A 25,867-nucleotide genomic window follows, 5' to 3' on the forward strand; every position below is an offset into this window, starting at 1 on the left:
AGCTGTTGGATACCACACTGAACAAAGAGCCACTAATTAACAATTTAACGCAGCTGTGGAGACAAAGCTCCTCCCACCCTGCTACAAAGAATTCTCAACACACACAGTTCCTCTTTACTAAACTAAAATGTCACAAATGAACAAAAAGATGAAACCCATACCTTGTTTTTGAATTTACACACTTGTAAAGTCAAAGCAATACCACTGTACCATTCTAGATGCTGTATATTCTGATGGTTATTAGACTGCTGTTTTACTGTTTTGATGACCGAGACAATCGTCCTCCTGGTAGTTGACCTCAGTCACAGAGCTGCTGGTCCCAGGATCAGTGTTCTGCAGTTCCTTTCTTGACAGGTGTTCAACAATGCCGGCTCCAATTGAGTCTCCTAACACATTGGTGGTGGTTCTGAGGCGATCCCTGTCCCAGTAAACAGTTAGAAGCTATAGACATTTAGAAGTCTTTCCAATAAACTTTGATTTTATAAAGAGAATGTGTTGAAGCTGATCTGAGAGAATATGTCTGAAAATGGCTAAAAACACAATCATTTTCCAGCCATGGATGGTATGGTGGCTGTTGTATTGCTATTAGAACATTTCATAGTGTATTCTCTTACACTAGGCCTGCATTATGTATTAGTAACCTTTTGCAAGAGTGCTCTCTGCTGGAGATGTGGCAAATGTGACATTTAGTCAAGACTTACAGGAACCAATCCACAGCAACGATGAGTGATATGTCCTCGGTGGGCAGTCCTACAGATGTCAATACCATCACCATGGTTACAAGACCAGCTTGAGGAATGGCTGCTGCTCCAATGCTGGCAGCTGTCGCTGTGATACTGGAAATTTTTATATTTTAACAGTAAGAAACAGATCTAGACTTTTTTTATGTTATAGTTTTGCAACCAAAAAACTTTTGATCAAAATTATTGTGTACTGTTATGTTAATTTATTGGTTAGTGTTACCCGATGGTAAGGATTTGTCCAAAGTTCAGGGCCATGTCATTAACTTGGGCTATGAAAATGGCAGCCACTGCATCATACAGAGCTGTACCATCCATGTTTACGGTGGCAAGACAAGGCATGATACACGTTTGTTCACGTGGATGTTCTCCTCCATGCAACGGTGGGTGATGGGAAGGGTAGCAGAACTACAATAAAATTAAATTAAAAATACTTAATATGTTTAATGTTCCAGCTGACAAAACAACTCGTAGACCATATTTGCCAATTGGTTAGTGCTCCTAGAAAGAAAAGAGTTTGTGAATGACATACTGCAGAAAACAGACAAGTTATTTTATTGTAGAAGATGATAGCCATGGTCTCATCCTGTTTATTTTGCATGGTAGAGTAAATACCTAAAAATACTGATAAGCACTTGGGTATAATCAAATTTCATTATATTTGTAGTTGCAAAACTAAAACCTTAAACCTAAAACTAAAACCTAAAAACCTAACGTTTAAAAAAATTCAAGAGTGATCAAATATAAAATCAAAAACATTTATAAATCAATTATTTTACATAATTAATCCGTTACGGGGGTTCCACACTGGTTCAGGTTCCTCTTGGAGGAGGGGGTACCAGGTCCGGCCCATTATCCACTCGAGTAGTGGATAGAAAAGCGAACAGGCATATTAGTGCTTCACTATTATGTACTTTCTAATACTCCATAAACACTAAAAAATAACGTCCTATTTTCTCTATAAATCTGGAGCTCCACAGCATGTTATTAAGGTACCTTGACGATGTTCCAAATGCTGTAATTAAAGCCTGAAGCAGACCAGAGATGAAAATGAAAGGGGTCCTATGTGTCCCCACATAGAAAAGTGGAGGCAGAACAATGACGCTGTGGATGAACAGACCGACGATGACACACACCATGTACATTCCTAACTGCCCTGCAACCTCTAAAAAGGTCTTTCATTTCTAATAGCTTCCCAGCAATTAGAAAGAGGATGCAAACAGGAGCATACCTGAGAATGTGTGAAGTGAAATATCAGAAAATATGTGCCCAGCCAGTTACTATCAAAGCATAATTTACAGACATACATCATTTTATTTGTGAGTGCGTGTTAAAGGCTATGAATGCAAACACAACCAACAAACAGAAACTGATCCACACAGAATCAATTAATTACAGAATATAGGTTGACACCACATAGTGATTGCAACTATGAGCATCATGACATCATTGATGGAGTTAAAAAAATCCTTCAGTGGCTGGCCCTGCTGCTTCAATTTCCCAATTACCAGGCCAAAGAGCAATGAGAACACCACAAGACCTAGAGAATTCATTCCATCATCTCCTCCACTGTCTCCTGGTTGGTCTGCGGGACATTTTAATACACCATAACAGTGATGTTCTTTGTCCAAACGATTTTCTTGAAATGTGTTTTGTACTAGAACAGATAAATTAAGATACATCTTTAAGGTGAAGGCAAACTATATTGAAAAGAAACATCATACAGTATAATATTTAAGCACCCTTTATACACCTGTTTAAAGCAGACTTCCAATGAATTAGAAGGGACCATATTATAACACTTTTTAATCGAATTGCGCGCATGAACCAGATAGATCTACGGGGTTTCCTTTCTCATGATCAGCATTGCCACGTTTTCTGGCTGCCATTTTGGACTTGGAGCGGGAGAAACAGGTTTCGGGTGAGTAATTAACGTTGATTAATTTTAAACACTTGAAATGAAAAGTCCAAACGCAAATTATATATTAACCTTACGCGGTTATATTAGCGCAAGCTACACGTACGTAATTAGTAGTTGGTTTCCGCAAAAAATGGGCAAAGTTAATATTTAAGGCTTTTTGTTAAGGCTATTGTTAGTCCAAGTTAAGTCTCAATGTGGCGCTATTGCGATGTTTAAGAGGACGTGGTTGCACTCAGTATTAACATCGTATGTTAAGATATTTTTCACGTTCTCATTAAAACGAAGTGTTAAACCGGATTTTTATAAGATTTTTATCCAGTCTGTGCCCAGGTATTCGAGACAAAGATGTGTTTGACTTTTGACTAAGTTACGCTGTACCGCAAGACTGATTCTAGAACAGTCTGCTGTACTGCGCTCTCTCGCTGTACTTTGACGTCATACGCCGTTCAGTCTGCGCAGCGCTGTATAACAGCGTTCTTGTCGACGTCACACGAAACCCACGAATCTCCCGGTATTCACTAAATTGCAGGGGTTTCGTTACCACGACGTAAAGTGGGCGTGGTTTCTGGAGGTCTTGGAAAACGCCCTCTTTAAAAAAGGCATACCTACGATGGATAATTAAGGACAAAACTGTCATACAGGTCTATATTATATTTTATATCTATTATGCTTTATTATCTTACAGTTAAACTGTTTTCGAAAACAAATAAACAACCAAAAACTACCGTAGTTTAACTACGGTTAGGGATAGATTATCAAATAGGTCACGCCTACCCGATGACGCAATATCTGTTACGCTGTTCTGAAATCCCTGGAAATAAGTGCATCCCGTAGCTGTCTATGAAATGTGTAGATGGTCCGCCATTTTGTAAACGCTAATGTTAAATGCTCATGTGCTCCTGAAATGCATTTAATTTGATTTATACCAGTTCCAGTTACCGGGTTATTATGTTCAATATTGTATACATATTTACATTATATTTTTCTTTGGTTAATCAGAGTTTATGTATGACACAAATGTACATGCACTTCTTCAGTAAATGTTTAAACAGACATTTCTGTGCAAACAAGTGTAATACAGATATTTGCTGCTAATGCAGAAAGAAAATTTAATGTTAATATAACATGGCAGATCTGATTATAAAATCAGCAATGTTAAATGTGTAGGGTTTACATGTATTTCTTAGGTTCATAGGCCTTATATGTTCAGTTATATATTATTTATGTATTATTTTATTTAAATGCATAAAATAATTTTTGAATTGTATGAGTAGATTTAAAGAAGAAAAGTGAAAAGCTCAAATGTTTGTGAAATAAGAAAAAAACGTAAATGTGCATTGTGCTTATTGTGTACGTCAGTCACCACCCGGAAGCAGCCAACACGGAAATAACTGTTGGCCTTTGCATCGAGTGGTGTGCGTGAATGACTAATTGTGAGTGCTAGTTGTGTACTAGACGATTTTCTGACAGTTATAGTAGCTGTTCTTTAAGTCCTGGTAATGTTTAACACGCAAGTGCCGTTACTCTTCACTCCGAGCAATAATGCTAATGCTAAGCTAGAATGTTAGCTCCATGTTAGTCCTGTTTATGCCGTTAGTTCCTTTGTTGATTTATTACTAGCAGTAAGCTGTGAGTTTATCTTTATCTGAGTTATATCTATTTAGTATATAGTGACTGAACCGTATTACTGATGTTTGTTACATGCTTATGTGACATGCAGCACCATATTTAAGTGTAAACTGTTTATTAGAGCTTTATTTGTCACTCTAATGCCTGTGGGTTATCATTGTTTAAGTTAAAGTGCTTATGAATCATCCTACTGAGGGTTATGTTAATTTCTACTCTCTTCTGTTATAGAACCAAGCCATATTATTTTTCACCACGTTACATCATAATACTCCATACCTCATTACTACACCTATCTACATGCCCTCCTCCACAAACTGTGTACATCCAACCTAGTACTAAAGGACCTTTTTTGCAACCACGGCTCTGATCCAGTTGCCTGTGTTCTTACAACGTGTTACCGATACAACGAGAGAGAGGCTAGGGGTATTTGAACCTCTTTGTAATACAATCCTGAGATACAACCTCCCAATCTTTCCAACATTGGTGGTCCTTTGAGCCGGATCCCAGCCATTGCTCTCGGATAAAGTGTATTTATTAAACAGAGTATGCAGCCGGATAGAGTACTTTCAGAGAGCGGTAGGCCTCGTCGTCATTCCCATCCTCCTGTTTACCTTAATGATTATGAGCAGCCTTATTTCTGGCAAACACGAGCTACTGGGCATTTGTGGTCCAGCAGAGAGCCTAGCTTTGTGACTATATGTCAAGAGGTACAGGCCATCACTGGTTCTTGAGTCTCCTTTCAGATTTCACCTATAACTCAGCCCCAAGGGGTCTTCAGGATCACTGCTGCCATCACTGCTGAGCATTTGGGTCTCGCCGACCAGACCTACCCACTAGGAGTCCTGGAAAGGTACCGACCCCTCAAGAACCTTCCATTACAGCCTTTCAAGCAAGTCTGCCCACTAGTGCTCGTCGGAGTTGACAATACTCACCTCATCACTCCTATCTCCCCTGTGAGACTTGGCCCATCTGAGGGACCTGCAGCCAAACTGACGATGCTTGGGTGGACCTTGCAGGGACCTGTAAGACTCGGGAGAGAGCAATCATTCTCACCAAGTTGCTTTTTCATCTCCTTAACCCCTCTCGAGCTGGAGTTGAAGAGTGATGTCGAGAGTTTGTGGCAGATCGATGTCCCCCTTTATCGCTGCGAGAGACAGTTCACCAGATCCATAGGGGATAGCCTCCATGTGCCTCTTGGAGGCCAAAAGCACTAGAGTTGAGGTCAATGGTACTTTTTGGATCAGAAGTGGTGCCCGGAGAAGTACTACAAGCAGATCTGTCGGAAATCGAAGCCATCCTATACTCTAAACCTTTTGGATATGTTCCCTCCCTCATAGCTAACTTAGACCCAGTAACTCCCAACTGTCTGCTTATGGGGCGGCTCCTTACCCTAAGTTGTGTATCCCGAATCAGAGCTCCTCGCCATACGGAGATGGAGACACTCCCAGGGGCGGACAGTCATGTAAGGATTGTTGAGCTTCAGATCAAGGGCAGAAACTTCACTCGGGCCATAATCCGCCTTATTGTGCTTTCGGAAATTCCTGAAGGAGATGAGCCCCTGGAAGGCAAAGATCACCCAGCGGAAGCCTGATTCGTATCCATGGAGCAAATTTACCCATAAATTTGGGGCTGGCAGTGTTGGAGAGGCAGGGCTTATCATGCATGAGTCACCACCCGGAAGCAGCCAACACGGAAGTAGCATCTGGAGAGAGAAGCTGGGGCTGGGGCTGTTGGCCTTTGCATCAAGTGAAGTGGTGTGCATTCATGACTATTGTGAGTACTAGTTGGGTACTAGATGATTTTTTTGAGTTATCCAAAACAGCTGTTCTTTAAGGCCTGATAATGTTTAGCACGGAAGTGCCGTTACTGTACACTCCGAGCGATAGTTAGATACCATTAGTTCCTTTGTGGATTTATTACTAGCAGTAAGCTGAGAGTTTATCCTTATCTGAGTTATATATTTAGTGCATTTGGTGACTGAGCTGTATTACTAATGTTTACCTTAGTTAATCTGCTGGTTATGCTTATGTTACATGCAGTGCCATATTTAAGTGTAAACTGTTTATGGCCTTATTTGTCACTCTAAGGCCTGTGGGTTATCATTGTGTATGTTAATGTGCCTATGAAAAATCCTACTGAGGGTTATGTTCAATTTTACTCTCTTCTGTTGTAGTACATTATATCATAAAACTCCATACCTCATTACTACACCTATCTGCATCTACATGTCCTCCTCAACAAACTGTGTACATACAACCTTGTAAAAGGAAACTTTTTTTCTACTACATCTCTGATATAGTCACCCGTGTTCTGACAGACACAGTGAGAGATAGGCTAGGGGTATTAGAACTTCCTTAGAATACAATCCTGAGATACAACCTTCTGATCTTCCCTACAAGGTCTTTGTTCCTGCCATAAACATTGTATGTAATAAAAGGATGGGGACTTTAAGGGAGTGTGTGTGCAGGATTTGATAACTCAAAAGGGGTAAATCTTCAGTGACCTGGGAGGTCACATTAACACAGATGCACACAAACATACACACACACACACATCTGGGGTACAAAAGGGAGAGCTGAAACAGCACTCTACACTGTATGGAAGAAGTCTTTTGCGGCAGCTTCTTAGCTTTTACCACCACCTCCGAGTCTGTGTGTTTTTTACTTGTAGATCAAAACGGCCACCACATTTTTGGAGGTTCCACCGAGATTTCCCCTGTCTGTGTGCCAGTCTTTAGGTTGATCCCTGATTGGTCTGGACCGGACCAACACGAAGACGGTTACTTCCTCGAACCACGCAATTGACTACTAGTTGGGAGCAATCTGGACAATGGCGAGACTGTCCCAGGGATGGGATTCCGAGCTAAGTGGTAAGATTTCGATTTATTTATGTTCTCAATCTTTTCCATCTTCAAACAATTTGTCTCAAGGATAGGCAGAATTTTGGATTCTGGCCAACGGTTCCAGGAACTGGTAAAGTTACATGAATAGTTTTGGGATCTGACGGTGTGCTGCAACACGTACACTTTAATCATGTTAACTACCTTCAGCAAGTTTTGAGGAATGCTTTTGGAACAAAAAACAGCACATACTGTATGACGGCCACACCATGTTTGAGATATAACGCTGCTTTTGTGGGAAACGTGAACTCTTGCGTAAAGAGGTGGAATACTTGGTGAAAAATGAGTTGGCAATTCCTAGTTGTAGTCCGTGGAGCTCACCTTGTGGGTTGGTGCCAAAACCAGATGGCACTTTTAGACTTTGTACTGATTATAGAAAACTCAATGCCATAACCGTCACTGAGTCATTTCCGTTACCACAAATTGATGATTGCATTGATACTGTAGGTAAAGCCACTTTTGTCACAAAATTAGATATTGGATATTGGCAAGTTCCACTGACTCCGAGAGCTTCAGAACTATCTGCTTTCGTTACTCCAGATTAGTTTTTACAATATACAGTAATGCCGTTTGGGCTGAAAAATTCTCCTGCTACTTTTCAGAGACTGGTTAACATTGTACTTGCTGATGTATCAAACTGTGTTGCCTATTTGGATGATTTGGTCATACACTCCTGTGATTGGACTGGTCATATGGGATCCCTTTGTGCTGTCTTCACTAGACTAAAAGAAGCTGGGTTAACGGCAAACTTGGCAAAATGTGAGTTTGCACAAGCCACTGTGGTTTATCTTGGGATGAGGGTTGGCCAAGTAAATGTTTCTCCATTGGAGGCTAAAGTTAAGGCCATTCTTGACTTTCCAGTTCCCACCACCCGACGGGAATTACGTAGATTTTTAGGAATAGTTGATTATCACAGAGGGTTTTGTAAAAACTTTTCTTCGGTTGCTGAGCCATTAACGTCCTTACTAAGTCCCACTACTACATTCAAGTGGTCTCCTGATTGTCAAATTGCTTTTAAAAATGTGAAAGCTTTGTTGTGTTCTGCTCCTATTCTAGTTGCCCCTGATTTTGCCAGACCTTTTAAACTGGAGGTTGATGCAAGTGGTGTGGGAATCGGAGCAGTGTTGTTACAGGAGGATGTGAAGGAAGTGAACCATCCGGTTTGCTACTTTTCTCGAAAGTTAAAAAACACCAAGTAAAGTATTCCACGATTGAGCGAGAAGCTTTAGCTTTACTGTTGGCCCTACAGCACTTTGAGGTATATGTTGGTTCAAGTGTCTTGCCTGTAGTGGTATATACTGATCATAACCCGCTTGTGTTTTTGTCCCGAATGTATAACCACAATCAATCATGAGATGGTTTCTTGTAATTCAAGAATATAACCTAGAGATGAAACATAAAAAAGGTATTGAAAATAAAATTGCCGCTGCTCTTTCTATAGTTTAAAAAGAAAAAAAAAATCAACTACTGTGTTTTGAGAATTTTTTTTTTTTTTGTGTAGGGGCTTGTTATGTGTCAAGGCACGTACTGTATTTTCCGCACTAAAAGGCACACCTAAGAGCCTTAAATTTTCTCAAAAATCGGCCGTGCGCCTAATAATCCGGTGCGCCTTATGTGTGCACTGAGTTCCAAAAATCTGTAAAAATGTTGTTGTGCGACTTTGGTAAGCACTCCGCTTGATTGACTGTCGGATCATTTCTCGCTGACACAGGGACGTAATACACACACTACGTATGCTGGCAGCGATAAACCAATCAGAGAACATTGCGTAATACGTACAGTACGTACGCTTACCTCCGCCACGCCTCCGGTAGGTATACTACCGGTATGTTGCAAAACATTTGTTTCTTCCTAACCATTATGCGCTCCACACTCCAGTCCAGTAGGTGGCGGTAAATGCACCTTAAGTTGGTTTGCCATCCACCAATAAAAATCAGAAGAAGAAAAAGAAGACATTTGTTTGTCTAAGGACCCCTGAAAATGGCACCACTGAAGAGACATGTTTACGAGGCACAATTCAAACTACAGGCTATCAGTTACGCAGTTGTAAATGGGAATAGAGCAGCTGCGAAAGATTTCAACATCAATGAATCTGGTTCGGAAGTGGAGGAAGCAAGAAAATGAACTGTGCCAAGTTAAGAAGACACAGTAGATGAGGACTTTGATGGATTTGTGGGAGAAGATTGATTAAAAAATAATGTGTGTATTGTTAAATAGTAGAATAAAGTTGAACTAAACTCACTGTTTTGCTTCCATTACCTTTTTTGTAGACCGTATGTTTTAGCATGTGCCTTATAATATGGTGCGCCTTATGTATGGGTTAAGAACAGAAATAGACCCCGTAATTGAGACTGCGCCTTATAATTTGGTGCGCTTTATAGTGCGGAAAATACGGTATTTTGCAGGCTGCGTGAGCGCGATGCAGTTTACCCAATACCGGTCAGGGTACGGACACCGTCCCGGAAGAAGTCCGCGACCATAAAAGCGCGAACATCGTGTCAACTCATTGTTGGGTTGTTGGTTGGCGAGTTGTTGGAAAGTTATCTGCTGTGTATTTTGCCTTTGCGATTTATGCTGTTGGTGTACAATATTGTTTTATTGTCCCTCAGTACGGGACTGAAAGAGGTAAGAAGGAGCGCCCTCATACATTGTACACCACGTAGTATACGTCCGTCTCTATAGAGACCTCAGGTAAGGGGCGGTGCTCCCTCTGTATTCTAGTTAGCGAGGGAAGCATAGCGTAGTTAGGATTTTGGTTTCACTTTTGTTTGTAGATGAGCGTGACTAATATAAAGCAGTGTTAGGTAAGCGGGTTTTGACTTTCTGTTTGTTTCTTTGCTTTGGCGCCGCCGATTTCCCAGTCCCGCCTGTTGTACAAAGTACAAACCATTTGTATATAATTCTGTATATATGATTGTAAATACATTTACCACTTTGTACAGTAAAGAAATAACTCACCACAAGCATTGTGTCCGCATATGTCATTACTGTTGTCGGCAATTTATAGTAATTATCACACTGTACCAGTTAGTCTTTTCCATCCACTCACATCCACATTGGTCATCACTAGTTGCTGACTCTGAGAACTCCCTAGACTTAACTCGGGGTCATAACAATGTACAACTCTTAACCCTGCCACACAGCGTTACACGACTTTGGGACGTTGTGGAAACATCAGGGTTTTTGACCTCCTTGGGCAAACCCATCATGCACCATGGCCTAATAGCTCACCTCCTGGAGGCAGTCCTCCTTCCAAAAACAATTGCAGTATGTAAATGCGAAGCGCATATGCGTAATAATGATCCTTTTCCATAGGTAACAACAAAGCGGATGCAGTGGCAAAGGCAGCAGCAAAACAACCTGAGCAGAAACAAAACACAAACATCAAGACTAAACTGACTTCTTCTATCCTAGATCTCACTGAATTACAAAGTATGAGTGATCATGAGGAGAAACAACGCTGGAGAAACCTGGGATGTGTCCAAAAACAGGGTGTTTGGTATGGTCCCTCAGGGAAACTGTGTTTACCAAAAAAATTGTTTCCTTTTGATGCTAAATTGATATATGGTAAAGACCACTTGTCAAAAGAAGGGATGGTAATGGAAGTAAGGAAACGTTGGCATGTCATAGGCTTTACTGTGTAAACGCTGTCATATGTGCAACAAACAACGTTGGGAGAGGCATCTCGGTTACTCCGAGCACATATTCGCCACCACAAAGGCCATTTGAACACTTACAGATGGACTTTATGGAGCTAAAACCTAGTGAAGGTAAGAAGTACTGTCTGAATTGGCAGTGATAATGGCACCCCATTGGTAAATCAGGCTCTACAAAAAGTCAGTGAATACTTCAACTTAAAACAACACTGTCTCTATCATCCAGCTAGTGTTGGAGCAGTAGAAAGTAGGGGTGTAAGAAAATAACTATACACGTGAGTATCGTGATATTTTGTTTGGCGATACTGTATCGATTCTCAAAAACAAAATATCGATATTTATAAAAAAAAAAAAAATTATACAGATTCATGGCAGTTTCATCTTGTTCCGTTTATATCCCAACCGCTAGATCGCAGTCTTCTTATCTCTGAACTTGAACAGTGACAGGAAGTACTAGCATAACGGCGCGCTACTAATGTTAAAGTAGTAGTTAAAATAGTTCGCTGCTAATAATGGAGGATGAAAGAATATTTCCAGCTCCTGCTTCAGTGTACACAGCCGATGTGTGGCGTCATTTCGGCTTTCGTTACAGACCAGGCATGAAAGAGATTGACAAAAGTATTGCTGTTTTGTAAAATGTGCAATGCCAACGTCAAATATTCAAAGAACACTACAAATCTGAGAGCGCACATAACGAGGCACCATGCGGATGCACGGATAACAGAACAGCAGCAAATGGCTAACGTTAAAAGAGAGGATCCCCGTCAACTCACCCTGGAGCAAGTTCACAGATCAAAGTTACCACCAACCTCAACGCGTGCAACCAAAATAAGTCAGTACTTTATTTTATTTGCAAAGATAAGCGCCCTCTCAGTGTCGTAGAGAACGAAGGCATCCGTCATATGCTGAAAACTTTGGAGCCTCGCTACACAATACCATCCCACCAGCACATTACGGATATTGCTGTGCCCAACTTGTACAATGAGGTAAAAATGGGCGTACTACAATCTCTTAGCTTAGCTGAGAGAGTCGCGTTGACGTGATGCTTGGACAGCCCGGGCCACTGAATCATTCGTAACGATAACAGTGCACTACATAACGACTGAGTGGAATCTGGTCTCGTATGTACTACAGACAAGAGCTATGGCTCTGCCTCCACCTCCCTGCAACCCATAAAGAGGCCAAGGAAATCATGTGCATTGGCTCACTTGCTTGGAATGGTTGTTTCTGAAAACAACATGGCACCAAAATCTGCACATGATACTGCTGCATCCGAGATTAAGAGATTTAGAGAAGAAAAACCTTTGCCCCTCCAAGAAAACCCACTCAGTTGGTGGAAAGAACATGAAGATGCGTACCCTGAGCTATCCAAACTAGCAAAGGGTTTCCTGTGCGTTCTGGGCACAAGTGTTTCTGCGGAAAGAGTTTTCTCCACTGCAGGAGACATTGTAACTGCACATAGAAGTGCCCTGACATCTGAGCATATTGACCAGCTCATCTTTCTTCAGAAAAACCTTGACATTAAATAAAAAGACAAATATAAATACAAATGAAAGAAACCTGTAAAATCCAAGTTTAAAGGTTCTGAGAATGTCCAACATCTGCAAATATTTTATTGTTTATATTTGTTTTGTTTTCTTTAGGAATCCTGCAAGCAATTTATTTTTTCATTGATATAAAGCAGATGTAATTCTTTTGTTCAGATCAAAATGTTAGGACACTGCATGCTACAATTGTAAACTGAAACTGTGAAGCTTTAAAAGCAGGGTCTAAAAATAAATATGGTCTGTTTATAACAGCTAACATTTAATACATTTAATTTAACATATTTAATACATTTAAGAAATCCTGCAAGCACTTTATTTTTCCCCCTTTATTCATACTGCACATAAAGTGGTTCAATCATATTGAATGTTACAGGGGCTAATTAATGCAAATGCAGTTCCCACTGTGTTCTGGTTAAATAAAAAACTTTTTTTTGCTAAGGTTTGCATATGGTGGTGTTCTTGACAGCTTCCCTAAAACTTTATCCTATAACTAAAATAAGAAATATCCCAATATATCGCCTTGCTTACAATATCGCAATGTATCGCAACATATCGTATCGCAACCCCGTATCGTGATACGTATCGTATTGCCAGATTCTTGCCAATACGCAGCCCTAGTAGAAAGGGAAAATGGCACACTAAAAAACAAATTGGCAAAATGCTGTGCTGAAACAGGCTTGTCATAGGTCAAAGCCCTCCCAATATCGATGCACATGCGAGCAAGAGGTAGAGCTAACCTGAGTTCATTTCAAATATGAAATGAGCAATTAGCGAATTCAAATATGAATTCGATATTAGCGAATGTTAAGATGAAATGTTGAATTATTGCACACATGTCCTCTGTGTTATCTGATATTCACAGACAGGTGAAGGATGCCCTTCCTACACCAAATGCAGACGCATTGCCTAATGAATGGATTGTGGTGAAAGACTTCAGGAGAAAGAACTGGAAGGCCAAGCATTGGCAGGGACAGTTCCAGATTCTGCTGACTACACCCACCCCTGCGAAAAGAGCGGTGAGAGTAACGTGGATCCATACCAGCCACTGCAACTAGGTACCAGTACTAAGCCAGGAGTAAAAGAACATATCAGCAGACACACCCATGGAAGAAGGGCAAGGATCTGCTTTAACAAATTCATAGTGAACTTTTCAGAAGCAGACCTAGAATTATTGAGAAGCAGCTAGGAAAATGTCCTGATTAGGGTTAACTTATTGTGGCTAACAATAAGAGGTTACCTGCACTCATGAAACAGCCTATACTGGTAGTGTTCCCAAGCCTCGGTGAGGTGGGACGAGTGCGAAATGGCAGTGCCTGCACTCTGAGCACCAATATACGTCAAGAAGGGTGAAGGTTCACTTAAAGTTTGGTGCTGTCTACATGAATCACTGAGTGACATCCTGAATTGTTCTTCTTCTCTTCCTATCCTTTCCTATGCTTAAACCAGAGTGGCCCTATCTCTCAAAGAAAAAAAACAGCAGTATATCCAGTGTCTAAATTTTAGTTAATGACGATGTCATTGAAAAGACCAACGGAAAATGTCTGTTTCGTCTCATACTGTCTATTGAATGCCTAAAGTAATGATTATGTTAAAATTTCATTTATATTGTATGTTCTAAAGGACAAAATGGAGGGAAATGTATTGGAAATTTTAAATATTATGAGTGTTTACATGTGCTTTCATAGTAAATTGTGTGTCAGACTAGGGAGAGAGAACAGGACACCCTTGTTCCTGCCAGAAACATTGTACGTGCAAAAAGAATGGGAACTTCTTCAGTGACCTTTGAGGTCACAAACACAGATGCACGCACATACTAACACAAACATACCGGCCACACACGCACACAACTGGGGTACAAAAGGGGAGAGCTAAAACACTAGAATTTGCCTTGTCACTGTGTAGATCTGGCACTACACTGTATGGAAGACACCTTTTGCTGCAGCAAAATAAAATTCTGTCTTTGCTTTTACCACCACCTCTGAGTTTAAGTCAGTTTTTTTACATGTAGATCAAAACTGCTACCACAACGTGTAAATGAAATCCAGCCTGATGAAGACAGGCAGTATCTAAAGCAAACTTCAGTCAAGCCAGAATTACATCATGAGTGTTTTGCTGCTATTTCACTGTTAATTTTCCTTAAATTCTTTAGGTTTGATGGTTTTAGATTGGGTGGCTCCAAAATATACTTAAATGCTTCAGGGTTTCTTCTGCATACTCTGGTTTCCTTGCCCAGTCCAAAGATGGGTGTAGGCAGTCTAATCTATGAACTATAATATCTGTAGAGATCGTGTGTGATTGTGCCCTGCAATGGGTTGCCATTCTGGGGTCTCCAGCCTTGTGCCCAAGACGGATGGTTTTCTTCTATTTTTTTGCATATTTGTCACGTTTGTTTGTTTCAAGACAAACCTGAATAAACATGATTAATTTATTTCTAGAAGGAATTAAGTCATCCAAAAAGCAGCTAATCAAATTAAATAGTTTCAAATAATTCAACTGATTTAATTAGACCGAGACTTGATTTCTGCCAGCACTGTTGATCTCTAAACATCACCTTAAATAGCAATGTGAAGTAGCAATTTCTAAGGCTCTGTTTTTTTCATCTATCACAGTTCTTTCAACTGTGAAGCAGGCATTGAACTTGATTAGGTAATTAATCCACATGAACATCTAAGGAATTGTGGGCCTCATTTTCCATGGATAAGTTCAGCATTCATGATTCCATGATTTGAAGAGAGATTGGGCTCATTTGGCAATAAAAGTAGGTCTTACATAGCTTTTTTCGTTCAATAAATATAAGGATAATACATCACCCATGGCATTGTTTTGTGTTTGCCAGGGTTCTCCTTGTCAGAATGGATTCAGAAACTTTTGTATATTTCTGTGACAAATATACAAAAATAGATGAAGTCTGGATGGGGCAAATACTTTTTTTCCAACAAGACTGGAGAGAGACTATTTTTGTTCTTTGTTCTCCAAAATATGTTGGTATGCTGTTGGGTGATAGAATCGAAAAAAGGGTCATAAACACATTTGTTTTTACCACATAATTTTGAATTAGAGATATTTTCCATCCATCCATCCATTTTCAACCGCTTATCCGGGGCCGGGTCGCGGGGGCAGCAGTCTAAGCAGGGACGCCCAGACTTCCTTCTCCCCAGACACTTCCTCCAGCTCTTCCGGGGGAATACCGAGGCGTTCCCAGGCCAGCCGAGAGACATAGTCCCTCCAGCGTGTCCTAGGTCTTCCCCGGGGCCTCCTCCCGGTTGGACATGCCCGGAACACCTCCCCAGGGAGGCGTCCAGGAGGCATCCGAAACAGATGCCCGAGCCACCTTAGCTGACTCCTCTCGATGTGGAGGAGCAGCGGCTCTACTCTGAGCTCCTCCCGGGTGACCGAGCTCCTCACCGTGTCCCTAAGGGAGCGCCCAGCCACCTTGCGGAGGAAACTCATTTCGGCCGCCTGTATCCGGGATCTTGTCCTTTCGGTCATGACCCAAAGCTCATGACCATAGGTGAGGGTAGGAACGTAGATCGACTGGTAAATAGAGAGCTTCGCCTTGCGGCTCAGCTCCTTCTTCACCACAACAGACCGGTACATCGACCGCATCACTGCAGAAGATGCACCGATCCGCCTGTCGATCTCCCGCCCCATCCTTCCCTCACTCGTGAACAAGACCCCAAGATACTTAAACTCCTCCACCTGAGGCAGGAGCTCCCCACCAACCTGAAGGGGGCAAGCCACCCTTTTCCGGTTGAGAACCATGGCCTCGGACTTGGAGGTGCTGATTCTCATCCCCGCCGCTTCACACTCGGCTGCAAACCGTCCCAGTGCACGCTGAAGGTCCTGATTTGAGGAAGCCAACAGGACAACATCGTCTGCAAAAAGCATAGACGAAATCCTGTGGTCCCCAAACCGGACTCCCTCCGGCCCCCGACTGCGCCTAGAAATCCTGTCCATATAGATAATGAACAGGACCGGTGACAAAGGGCAGCCCTGCCGGAGTCCAACATGCACCGGGAACAAGTCTGACTTACTGCCGGCAATGCGAACCAAACTCCTGCTCCGGTCATATAGGGACCGTACAGCCCTTAGCAGAGGGCCCCGGACCCCATACTCCCAGAGCACCCCCCACAGGTCACCACGAGGGACACAGTCGAATGCCTTCTCCAGATCCACAAAGCACATGTGGACTGGTTGGGCAAACTCCCATGAACCCTCCAGCAACCTGGCGAGGGTATAGAGATGGTCCAGTGTTCCACGACCGGGACGAAACCCGCATTGTTCCTCCTGAATCCGAGGTTCGACTATCGGCCGAATTCTCCTCTCCAGTACCCTGGCATAGACTTTTCCGGGGAGGCTGAGGAGTGTGATCCCCCTGTAGTTGGAACACACCCTCCGGTCCCCCTTCTTAAACAGAGGGACCACCACCCCAGTCTGCCAGTCCAGAGGCACTGTCCCCAGCCTCCATGCGACGTTGCAGAGGCGCGTCAACCAAGACAGCCCCACAACATCCAGAGACTTGAGGTACTCAGGGCGGATCTCATCCACCCCCGGTGCCTTGCCACTGAGGAGCTTCTCAACTACCTCAGTGACCTCAGCTTGGGGGATCGACGAGTCCACAACCGAGCCCTCGGCCTCTGCTTCCTCAATGGAAGACATGTCGGTGGGGTTGAGGAGAACCTCGAAGTACTCCTTCCACCGTCCGAGGATGTCCCCAGTCGAAGTCAGCAGATTCCCACTCCCACTGTAAACAGTGTGAGCAGGGCACTGCTTCCCCCTCCTGAGGCGCCGGACGGTTTGCCAGAATTTCTTCGAGGCCAACCGATAGTCCTTCTCCATGGCCTCACCAAACTCCTCCCAGACCCGAGTTTTTGCCTCCGCAACCACCCGGGCTGAAGCTCGCTTGGCCCTCCGGTACCTATCAGCTGCCTCCGGAGTCCCCCGAGCCAACCAGGCTCGATAGGACTCCTTCTTCAGCTTGACGGCATCCCTTACTTCCGGGGTCCACCACCGGGTTCGGGGGTTGCCGCCACGACAGGCACCGGAGACCTTACGGCCACAGCTCCGAGTGGCTGCGTCGACAATGGAGGCGGAGAACATGGTCCACTCGGACTCAATGTCTCCAACCTCCCTCGGGATCTGGTTGAAGCTCTGCCGGAGGTGGGAGTTGAAGTTCTCTCTGACTGGAGACTCTGTCAAACGTTCCCAGCAGACCCTCACAGTACGTTTGGGTCTGCCAAGTCTGTCCAACTTCCTCCCCCGCCTTCGGATCCAACTCACCACCAGGTGGTGATCAGTTGACAGCTCCGCCCCTCTCTTCACCCGAGTGTCCAAGACATACGGCCGGAGGTCAGATGAAACAACCACAAAGTCGATCATCGACCTCCGACCTAGGGTGTCCTGGTACCATGTGTACTGATGGACACCCTTATGCTTGAACATGGTGTTCGTTATGGACAAACTGTGACTAGCACAGAAGTCCAATAACAGAACACCACTCGAGTTCAGGTCGGGGGGGCCGTTCCTCCCAATCACACCCCTCCAGGTGTCACTGTCGCTGCCCACATGAGCGTTGAAGTCCCCCAGTAGAACAATGGAGTCCCCGGTTGGAGCACTTTCCAGCACCCCTTCCAGAGACGCCAAGAAGGTCGGGTACTCTACACTGCCATTTGGCCCGTAAGCACAAATAACAGTGAGAGACCTATCCCCGACCCGCAGGCGCAGGGAAACGACCCTCTCGTTCACCGGGGTGAACTCCAACACATGGCTGCTGAGCTGGGGGGCTATGAGCAAGCCCACACCAGCCCGCCGCCTCTCACCGCGGGCAACTCCAGAGTAGTAGAGAGTCCAGCCTCTCTCAAGGAGTTGGGTTCCAGAGCCCAAGCTGTGTGTGGAGGCGAGCCCAACTATCTCTAGTCGGTATCTCTCAACCTCCCGCACCAGCTCAGGCTCCTTTCCCCCCAGCGAGGTGACATTCCATGTCCCTAGAGCCAGATTCCGTGTCCGGGGATTGGGTCGCCGAGGCCCCCGCCTTCGACTGCCACCCAATCCACATTGCACCAGCCCCTTACGGTCCCTCCTGCAGGTGGTGGGCCCACAGGAGATCGGCCCCACGTCGCTCCTTCGGGCTGAGCCCGGCCGGGCCCCGTGGGGTAAGACCCGGCCACCAGGCGCTCGCATGCGAGCCCCAACCCCGGGCCTGGCTCCAGAGTGGGGCCCCGGTTGCGCCATACCGGGCGACGTCACGGACCTTGTTTTTAAACCACTCATAAGGGGTATTTGAACCGCTCTTGGTCTGGCCTGTCACCCAGGACCTGTTTGCCTTGGGAGACCCTACCAGGGGCAGAAAGCCCCAGACAACATAGCTCCTAGGATCATTCAGGCACGCAAACCCCTCCACCACAATAAGGTGGCGGTTCGAGGAGGGGAGAGATATTTTCAAGCCAACAAAAGATTATAATCCGTTAGGAGTAGGATTGCAAAGGGGCGGAAAGTTTCCGGTAAATTTCCGGAAACTTTCCATGGGAACTTAATCTGGGGAATTTTGGGAATATTCCAAATTGGAAACTTTACGGGAATTTATGGAAATATACGGGAATTTACAGAAATTTATGGGAATTATTTGGAAATATAAGGAAATGTATATAAACTATATCATATATAAACGTAAATAAACATTTTGATTGGTCATAATAAGACATGCATGCAAGTAGTGTTAATTTCGTCAGACGAGACGAGACGAAATATGTTCGTCAACAACCTTTTTTTCATGGCTAAGACGAGACGATGACAAGACTGCACCACTGTCCAAAAACGCTGACTAAGACTAAATTAACATGCATTATTGTTGACGAAAAAAGACGAGACGAAAATGTTTTGTATAAAATAAAAACTAAGATAAAATCTCTTCATTTTCGTCTACAATTGTCTCTGCTTTTTCATCAGCTGTTACGCCTTTAAAATATTCAGCACGAGTTCGCGGCTTTGCGCTGTTGCTCAAGTTACAGGTCCCCGTAATTATATTGCTACCTACCAAATAAATCGATAATTTGACTCAAAATTATGATTTAAAAAGGACTTTATTGATTAAAAAAAAAAATTTATTGTTTCCGCTAAAGAAAATGGTGCGCTCCGTCTCTACGGTTAGAATCCTGTGTGTCCATGGCAACGCTCTGTTTTTCATGGCAACAGTGTGTTATACTGTAGTTCGCAGCGGTCTGTTATCAAGAAAAGTCCACACGCCGCTCAAAAATAAATAAATAAATAAATAAATAAAAACTGAGCGCAAGTCCACCCCTGGTCTAGGCGGCCTTTTGTGTTAAATTATATTTCCTGTCACTGTGCAGGCTCTTTTATTGTACATGACAGCTTATGTCCCGATGACCGGTATTTGCATTACGATTAAAAGCAGCATCAATAAAGTAAAAAATGTGATGTGCAGTCAGGTTTGAGTGTATGCACTGTTTAAACTTCAACTTCTCACTGATACTTTTGTGATTCGCGGAGTTTTGACAAGTTTTATAGCCTTGATATTGTTTCTTATTCAAAAGTGGTGACAGAAAAAACTCAGCACCCCCAACCTGAAACCTCTTCCCTGTCACAATCACATCATAATCAAAATTAATAATTAGGCTTAAAAACAAATGTATATGTAAGGGAATCAAGTTTAACAATTACATGTAATATTGCTCCAAATATCATCAGTAATGGTGTGTGCAATACCATGTATAACTTGCATTAAGTTGGTAATTTATATGTATAATGTGTGTGTGTGTATATATATATATATATATATATATATATATATATATATATATATATATATATATATATTTATATACGTGTGTATGTATATATATATATATATATATATATATATATATATATATATATATATATATACATATATATGTATATGTATATATACATACATATATATATATATATATATGTATATATATATATATATATATATATATATATATATATATATATATATATATACACATATATATATATATATATATATATATACCTACAGTTTTTATCTTAGGCTTTTCATTAAGTTATTTATTTCCACTATAACACTTGTGTTCCTGATATTATTGCATTTAATGAAGCCTCATTGTATTTATTCTTACAATAGATTCCAGATGTGGTCAAGCTACAATTTTTTGACGAAAACTAGACTAAAATTAAAAGACTTGAATGGAGGTGAATCCACCCTTAAGTGATATACAGTATGGAGGATTTATTTATTTATTTATTTCAGGGGGGAGTGTGTGTGGAGGGTCAACAAATTATCTGTGCATGTGGTAACACTCGTAATTTACCTCTTATTAAGAGTTAGTAAGGTAGTTATTAAGTTTAGTTAATGGGTACTATTAAGAATGTAGAATAAGGTAATGCAGAATAAGGCATTAATATGTGCTTAAGTACTAATAGCCAATTTTCTATTAATATTCATGCTAATAAGCAACTAGATAAATGACCCTAAAATAAAGTGTTACTGTGCATGTTATGGAAGAATGCAAGTACATGCAGGGGGTGTGGCCTCAATGGCCCTTCAGTAAGCAGTGTGCTGTGTGCAAGAATGCAGGGTACAAATTCAACTTAAATTGCATTAAATCTTGTTCTTTTAAACAAAATTATGCTGCAAGATTTTTTTTAACTGCATTTAAGTTCCTTGTTATAGGCAACTGCATTTTTTTTTTTTAATTCCCAGTTTATTTCCATATATTCCTGTTAATTCCCATGGAAAGTTTCCAGCCTTTGGAAAAAATTTTCCAAAAAAAATTGGAAAATTTTGCAACCCTAGTTAGGAGGGATAAGTGGTCTGAGGAGTTCCATCTTTGGGGCAGACATTTTCTCAGTTATCTTTCAGCTTGGTTACTAAGAATTTAGCTTGGGTTGCTATTTAACTAACATGCCTAATTTATATCATTTTAGCAATCCTATATACAGTAAATAACAACATTTACATCAGGAAACTAGCTAGCTGAAGCTTTCTCACTAGAAAGTTGCATATAATCGACATGTTTTGCTAGCTATCTAGCTTACAAAGGAGTTTATTGCATTTGTATAGACAACACACAAGCTTTCAGTGCTGAAATGACATTGTTTTGAAATTATAAGCTGTTTGAGAAAGAACAGCACAATAGTGTGCTTAAAATATTGGTAATTTTCCCTATATTTTAAATCAAGATATTCCCCTTTAGACAGTACTGTCAACAAACCAGATATAGACTGAATCATGAATCAGTTTCTATAAAGATTGTTTTTGATTGATTTCTATAAAAATATGTATTTTCACATATTTTGCAATTAAAAGTATTTAGACAAGTACTAGGTAGGTGTTGGGCTCAATGCAAACCAACAAAACCGGCCAGAAATGTGACAAAATTACAGACTGATATGGCAAGCCGTTTTTTTTTTTTTACCTTTAATGGCTAGTCTGGATATGTATTATAGATATCCATAATTCAGTTCTGCCTAGTCAAAATGAAAATTTCATATATCCACAATGGCATTCCTCCTATCCACAACTGTCTTTTCAGATATCCACAACTTCATTCTTCCTAGGACGAATGACGTCACTTTTCCCATTCATGTCTATGGAGTTTCCCTTTACAGATATCTTTAATTCAGTTGTAGATATCCGCGATGTGAAATGTGGATATCTACAACTACATTATGACTATCCATAATTCCGGTTAGAGATATCTACAATTTAATTCTGACTAGTCACAATTCCAGTTCCAGATATCCTCAACTCCCCTCAATTAAGGAAGTCAAATCTAGGGGAACACTGTGCATTTTGTAATGCGTCTAGTTCTGATGCAAAGACAACAGAATCAAGGGTGTTTGTCATAAAATGGAAAAACAAGGGAACATTACTTAACACTTGTATTGTCTTTCTCTTTTACTATACAATTTTGGAGTTTTGACTGCTTATATAAAAAATGGGGTATATATGATATCAATTTTTGTTTTGTGTCAACATGTTTACAACACATGAGCAAATATTTTGCACTTTTGTAATATCTGGTATGATAAAACTAATTTATATACAATTATAGTAAAAAAAAAAAAGCAAAAATTATTTTCACTATAGTTATGATCAGAGGCACATAAGTTGATGGAATATCACAGACTGGTATATTTCAAAGCCAGAATATTGTTTTGAAACTATTTAAAATTTTTAATGGCAGCAAATAATAACACCTGTTGTCCTCCCAGGTAAAATTTACTTGAATACTTGTAAATCATAAACTGTACAATGTTCACACATTTTACACTTATCTCTTTTGCCCAGCAGAGGGCATCTGATCAACCAACAACGGGTCACACACACACCACTCAAAAACATGGCATAATTTAATGTAAATAAAACTTCTTTTACACATCATATGCTTTTTTTATATGTAATTTATGAACAACAAACCTTATGAAATTATTCCATGTTTTTGAGTATTGTTATCTTGTCCCAGTTGGGCAAAGGCATATCCAGCTTTTGTTTTGTCTGGAGGCCCAATGAAATGCAATACATAATGTTTTGAAGTGTGTTTGACTGTGTGTGTGTTTTTGCAATCTTGCAATTTCAATAGTGCAATTGTGACAAATGCTCAAGATTGGAAAGTTAACATCATCATTGTATAATACAGAGCACAGCACTTAAGGGCAGTACACACACACCTTTCTGTCTGTTGCGTTTTTTATGCTTTATATCAGTGTATCTGTCTGAAAAACAGTCATTCCTATTTTAGAAACAACAATAATAAAGAATAAAATTCACCTTTGGTCTTGCTGGCATTTGAACTCATCTTAAACGTCCCTGATATGCCTAATTTTTCTCTAACTGAAAGACTCTAAACTGGCATGAATTAGTGGGTGATCACTGCCTGGTTTTATTCAGCTGTGAGCTTGATTTATCAGCAATTTCACAATGTAAAGCAATGCCACTGCACCATTCTAGATGCTGTATATTCTAATGGTTATTAGATTGTTGTTTCACTGTTTTTGATGACTGAGACAATCGTACTCCTGGCAGTTGACCTCAGTCAGAGAGCTGCTGATCCCAGCATCAGTGTTCTGCAGTTCCTTTCTTGACAGCAAAATACTTTGGATACTGTTATTTTAATTTCTTGGATAGTGTTACCCAATGGTAAGGATTTATCCAAAGTTCAGGTCCATCTCATTAACTTGGGCTATGAAAATGGCAGCCACTGCTTCATACAGAGCTGTACCATCCATGTTTACGGTGGATCCCACTGGCAAGACAAGAAGTGTTACACGTTTGTCCACATGGTTGTTCTCCAGGCAATGGAAGGTGATGGGAAGGGTGGCGGAACTACAAAAAATTTCTTTAAATTCTCAATATGTTCTCTGTTTAAAGGTCCAGCTGAACAAATACAACTCGTAGACCATCTTTGCCAGTTGGTTAGTGTCAGCTGACGTGGCTCATCCTTTACTGGTGTTACTGGTCTTTACAGACGAGTTCCACATCACCACCCTCCTACAGTTTTTTTTTTACTTTCGGCCGGCAACGTTCAGATGGACCCAGCCCCGATTGAGGCAGCCCTTAATTGGCCATGCCCCGGGTTCCCGCAAGGAGTTTCAGAGGTTTCTAGGGTTTAAATTCTATAGTTCAGCATTCTTATTCGAGGATTTAGCACTATTGCTGGTCCCCTTCACAGACTCGCCTTCTCTCTCCGAAAATTCATTTGGGATCGAGAGGCCGAACAAGCCTTCCAGAGACTCAAAGAACTTTTTACTTTGGCCCCCATCCTGACTCTGCTTGACCCAGCCTGCCAGGTTGTCGTCGAAGTGGACGCCTCTGATCAAAGAATGGGAGCAGTCCTGTCCCAGTGATCGGCTAACGGATAATTGCCTCAACCCTTGTGCCTTTTTTCGCAGCGTTTGAACGCTTCTGAACAGAACTATGCCATCGGGGTCCGGGAGCTTCTGGCTCTTGTCCTGGCTCTTGTCCTCGGTGGGCAGTCCTTCAGATGTCAATACAATCACCATGGTTACAAGACCAGCTTGAGGAATGGCTGCTGCTCCAATGCATCCATTTTAACAGTGAGAAACAGATCTAGACTAAGAATTTTCGTGTTATAGTTTTGGATCAATATTATTGTGTACTGTTATGCTAATTTCTTGGTTAGTGTTACCCGATGGTAAGGATTTGTCCAAAGTTCAGGGCCATGTCATTAACTGCTTCATACAGAGCTGTACCATCCATGTTTATGGTTGCTCCCACTGGCAAGACAAGGCATGTTACACGTTTGTCCACATAGTTGTTCTCCTCCAGGCAACAGTGGGTGATGGGAAGGGTAGCTGAACTACAAGAAAAAATGTTAAAATAAATACAAGAGTGATCAAATATAAAATTAATAACATTTATAGATCAATTATTTTACATAATTAATCTGTTATGGGGATTCCGGTTCCACTCGGAGGAGAGGGTACTGCGTCTGGCCCGTTATCCACTCGAGTAGTGGATAGGAAAGCGAACAGGCATATTATGTTAGTGTTTCACTATTATGTACTTTCTGATAGTCCATAAACACTATGATAAAAATCTAATCAAAATAATGTTTCTGTATAAATCTAGAGCTCCACAGCATGTTATTAAGGTACCTTGAGGATGTTCCAAAGGCTGTAATTAAAGCCTGAAGCAGATCAGAGATGAAAGTGAAGGGGTTCCTCCGTGTCCCCGCCTAGAAAAGTGGAGGCAGAACAATGACGCTGTGGATGAACAGACTGGCGATGACACACACCATGTACATTCCCAACTGCCCTCCAATCTCTAACAGGTCTTTCATTTCTAATATCTTCCCAGCAATTAGAAAGAGGATGCCAACAGGAGCATACCTGAGAATGTGTGAAGTGAAATATCAGAAAATATGTGCCAGGCCAGTTAATACTCATCAAAGCATAATTTACATCATTTTATTTGTGTGTGTTAAAGGCTATGAATGCAAATAGAACCAACAAACAGTAACTGATCCAAACAGAATCAATTAATTACAGAATATAGGCTGACACTCACCACATAATGATTGCTATTAAGCTCATTATGGCATCATTGAAGCAGTTAAAAAAATCCTTCAGTGGCTGGCCCTGCTGCTTCCGTTTCCCAATTACCAAGCCAAAGAGCAATGAGAACACCACAAGACCTAGAGAATTCATTCCATCAGCGGATCCTGAGATTGGAATCATCTCCTCCACTGTCTCCTGGTTGGTCTGCGGGACATATTCATTCACCATAACAGTGATGTTCTTTGTCCAAAACGATTGTTATGTACTTTTTTCTTACATAACAGTATAAGTGTCATAACAATTATTCTTCAAACAACATACTAGAGCTGCAACTAACGATTATTTTTTTCTGTCGACTACTCTAGCGATTATTTTTTAGATTAGTCGACTACTCTAACGATTATTAGGGTTCAAGCGGGAAGCGCTGGAAA

General features: G+C 41.5%; 1 long non-coding RNA gene and 1 pseudogene across 2 annotated transcripts; one reads left to right on the plus strand and one right to left on the minus strand.

Moving 5' to 3' along the window:
* Positions 1 to 8: 8 nt before the first annotated feature.
* Positions 9 to 25,640, minus strand: LOC132852289 (excitatory amino acid transporter 1-like; annotated as a pseudogene).
* On the plus strand, positions 5,886 to 14,410 carry LOC132841837 (uncharacterized). Of its 2 annotated transcripts, none has more exons than XR_009647967.1 (3): positions 5,886 to 6,063; positions 7,021 to 7,159; positions 13,255 to 14,410. It is a non-coding gene; the product is annotated as an uncharacterized LOC132841837 (long non-coding RNA). The 2 variants fall into 2 exon arrangements; XR_009647968.1 differs by having other exon boundaries at positions 6,037 to 6,063; positions 6,961 to 7,159.
* Positions 25,641 to 25,867: the final 227 nt, after the last annotated feature.

This window comes from Tachysurus vachellii, chromosome 1 (assembly GCF_030014155.1).
Source record: "Tachysurus vachellii isolate PV-2020 chromosome 1, HZAU_Pvac_v1, whole genome shotgun sequence".
Lineage (NCBI taxonomy): Eukaryota > Metazoa > Chordata > Actinopteri > Siluriformes > Bagridae > Tachysurus > Tachysurus vachellii.